Genomic DNA, 4,366 nt, shown 5'->3' on the forward strand with positions numbered 1-4,366 from the left:
CGTTTATATTTTTTATTTTATTATTTTATCAGAACTTAGAATTAAAAAATGAAAAACAATTTGGCCCATGCAGGTCTCGAACCTGCGACCTTGGCGTTATTAGCACCACGCTCTAACCAACTGAGCTAATGGGCCTTGATGCTTTTTTGTTATTTTAAACATTATTTATATAATTAAATTTAGAGTTAACAATGTGTTAATTTGATTGGAGATGAGTGTTAGTTCAAAAGTATTTTAAAATACAATCATTTGGTTGATGTTTTGATGATAACAAATATAAACATATAATGAACAATTATCCCCTAATTATATATGTTATGTTTGCAGATTAAAAGTAAGAATTATGTTAATAATTATCCATTCCAAAGTAGCTCATATTACAAGTATGTTAGAAAACTTTTAATAGAGTAAGATATAATAAAGAAAAAGAAATATTGTGGGAACAAGTGCAGCAAAGCATGCGTTGCATTGTATGGTCAATCCTCTGATGACTAGGCGAAGGTAAAAGAAACCAAGACTTCACTTCAGCTACAGTGTCAGTTTGGTGACACGCATTTTGGTTGATGCGAGCAACATAGTACCTCGTTTGCTTCTTATGAACTCAACAAGGATTCTATTAATCTACCTCTGCCTTTGATACACAAGTGTGACAAGAATTCTTCTACCTATGCGTCTGGTGAGCGTCACAAACAAGTTATTGCCTCTATCTCAGATAATCATATCAAGCGTCTGATTGTCTAACTTTGAACTTTTATGTATCCTCTGAAAAAGTCAACTCTCTATCTAACGGTAACATTCTCAACGGACATTTCTTCTATGTATTTATGTGCTAAAAGAAGAAAATCTAAAAAAGTCAAGAACACATCAAACCAAAAGAAAGAGTGAAATATCCTTTCGTAGAGAGTTATTAAAGTTGATGGAAATCAATTGAAGTGTTTTCACACACTTGCACTGATATAGGATTAAATCTGTCACATCCTCTCAATGAGAGTTAGAATCCTAACAATAAACATTGTGTCAATTCTGACACAAACTAGAGCCAATGTAAGGGGAGGGGAGGACTAGAGATATCACTAGTTTGTTGTGAACAAATATAAAATATTTGTGATGAGTCAATTCATTGTTTTTCACTTTTAGACATGTGATGAGCTATATAACAAAGAATAAGATAAATAGGTTCAAAGGGGCTGAAACAAAGGGATAATTGTTGAGTAGCTTAACAAAAAATAAATGCCTACATCATTTTTATATATGCATGCGAACAAGAGTCAAGTCAAGTTCTAGTGTAACTAGCAATCACGAGTGAGATCACACACAATAAAAAGAAAATGGAAAAATGTATTTTATGCATAATAAGGCTCAAAATCTCACAAACGTGAATGACCTATCACATATGATATAATTTAACGTTCTAATCCAACTTATTGTACTAAGAATGCAAAGATATGAACCAATCATGCTACAAACTCAAAATAACTCACAACATTTGCAACCCCAAAATTTGATAAAAAAGCGTAAAATGCAATTCACATTTTTGTTTTGTTGTTTTTTTTTATAATAAAATAAAATCCTACAACAAATAAAATTCTAAATGATACCCCACACTTAAATTACACATTGTTATCAATGAAAGTAACAAGTATAAAATAAGAGTAAGGAAAAGGAACTTACTGTTCAAATTGCATGAAGGTGGGCTTTTTCAAGGAGAATTCTTCTAAAACATAACCAAATTACAAATATTAAAACAACATAGTAACAAAAGTCACTCACTCTGGAATGAAAATATTGTGAGAGATTTTTCTAATATATATATATATATATATTGGAATGATATAATTAACTCAGTTATTTGATATATAATTTCATTGATAGACCACAAAATGGTGTTGTAAGTCTAATTAATGTTACTCACTGTTGCGAATGATATTTTGAACTTTTATCTATTGTTAATAGAATAAAAATTAAAATTGCGATAAATTGCAATGGTTGGATTTGAGCCAACATGCTCTCCTAGAATGAATGAGCACTAACCATTTGACCAAACATTACAATGAAACATATCCAAGAGTTGTTTCCCTTCACCAAGTGACATGAGTTACTCTATAAATAGAGACACTCTAGAGACAGAAAAAAGAACACAATTTTCATGTTAAATTAGTCAAATTTCTATCAAAAATATTTATGAGACATTTCTTCTTTTCTCTAGTGCACGAGAGTAAATGAAAGAAGTTTATTCCGTAAACTATCATTGATCGATAGACTTGATGTGAATATGCAATTCACTTCAAAGATTCCAAAGTATCTTGAAGAGAGTTCGTTAGTTAACTGTTTTGCATCTAATATACATAGATTGATGGGGTGAATCGAACCTAAAGCTTAGTGTGATACAAATGCTTTGGAATTTATTTGTGCAATTCTCATCATCATTAGTTTCATCTTCTTCTTGTTCAAGATTTACAACATGCCCCCAACCAATATATCGAACAATATTTAGGTTTGATAAATGATTTTATTTGTGAGGTTGTAACGTTGTAGAAGCAATCCATGTATGACTACGGTGAAAGGTACATACAATTAGTTTATAAGAGAATATGAATTAAATTTTTATACTATAGAATTGAAATGCTTATACAATTCGGTGCTAATTTTCTTCATACAAATTGATTATTATAAAGGATTGAATTTGCATTCGGTGCTTACTCTCTTCATCAAAAATAATTTTTATAAAGGATTGAATTTTCATTTAATGAAATTGGTTTATTCATTGTAATGATGTAGTACCGAATTTTGTTTCAAAGGCTTTGTTATGTTAGTGCTATAGGTTGTATATGGAAGTGCCGTTTTTGATTAATGTTCGGTTTACAAATTAAAACTAATTAAGTTTTAATGAAATACAAAAGTTGTTTGTGTCTGAATTTAAACTCAAAAGTTATGTTTTGCAAATTAGACAGAACCCTTAAAACATTGTCTCGATGGTTGAAATTCAAGCATCAAATTACATATCTTAATGTTATAATTGATTCATAAGAATTCACTATGCTTTTTGATTGATTTTTATGAGTGATGGCTGGCCATTTTTTTAGTACAGTGCATATATACAAAAGTTGTACTATAAAATTTGTTAAAAAGGAATTGTGCTTAAATGAAATGTTTTTAAAATATATATATAAGGCTTAAATAATTAAGCCTATATAGAATTAGATATATGTTGTAGTTCTTTTACTTGTACCCGAGTCCTGGTTTTATCATTATGTGATAATTTTTCACCATATAGAGCTTATATGTTGAATTTAAAATGAATATGAAATGAGTTAATTATATGTAATAGAAGAAGATTCATACATACATGATTTAGAAATTACAAGTTTGAGAACATTATTAAAATGAATATGTTTGGTTTTATATGCTAGTTTATGTTAAAAGTAGTATATATTAAATTGTCATAAATATCAACCTCATAGTTTTAATAATATTGTGCTTCATGCAATAAGTCTTAAATTTAAAATTGATTAACTTATATTACATGTGCATGATAGTATAAAATTAACGGTTAATTTCTTACTTATTTTGACATTAAAAATAATTTAGCTATATATTTTAAAATTATTGTAAGTTGAGAAATATGGATGGAAGAAAGTAATAAAAAATCTTAATGATTTTATTTATTGATTATTTTCTATTGTAATACTTATTTGAATTTACCATAAGACATATTTAAATATGAAACTTGAATTAACAAATAGAATTCATGATGCATGTAACACCCCGATTTTCAAAGCGAGAGTGTATTTTTTTTTTTCAAAAGAGATTAAAATAAATCAGAGAAATAAATAAGAAAATACCTTTGGATAAATAATTGAGTCATTATTATTTACAAGCAGCGGAAAAGTTTCTCAAAATATGAATCCAAAATATTTACACATCAAAAAGTGGTACATGTAACCCATCGAAAATAACATGTCAAGCTGATAGTATTCGTATAGGTACAATCTTCCATTTTAAAATAAATACAATTCAAAAGAAAGACGTATGTTCCCTCTATGTCAACCTAATATGATCATTCTCCAAAACAAGCTAAACGCCCTGAGTGATCTCCACGCGCCCCGTAAGATCCTCGTAACATAGCTCCAGTCAGACATTCCCCTCTACATTCCCATCCACAGGGTACGAACCGGTAAGATTGTCCTGACTCTCATATGAAGGCAAAGACCAGATTTCCACAATAGTTGTAAAGGGTCACCAACAGAAATTAACAATTATCACATAACATTTAAGTTTTTAAATGCACAAAATAACATTTCAACTTAGCATGCACCTTAAAAGGGTTTTCCATATGCTAAAAGTTCATATAACACATGCCAAATAA

The 4,366-nt window shown here is 29.2% G+C and overlaps 1 non-coding gene across 1 annotated transcript; it reads right to left on the reverse strand.

Moving 5' to 3' along the window:
- Nucleotides 1-61: 61 nt before the first annotated feature.
- TRNAI-AAU (transfer RNA isoleucine (anticodon AAU)) lies at nt 62-135 on the reverse strand. Its single transcript has one exon. It is a non-coding gene; the product is annotated as a tRNA-Ile (tRNA).
- Between the last annotated feature and the right edge of the window lie 4,231 nt (nt 136-4,366).

The sequence above is a fragment of the Cicer arietinum genome, chromosome 5 (assembly GCF_000331145.2).
Source record: "Cicer arietinum cultivar CDC Frontier isolate Library 1 chromosome 5, Cicar.CDCFrontier_v2.0, whole genome shotgun sequence".
Taxonomy (NCBI): domain Eukaryota; kingdom Viridiplantae; phylum Streptophyta; class Magnoliopsida; order Fabales; family Fabaceae; genus Cicer; species Cicer arietinum.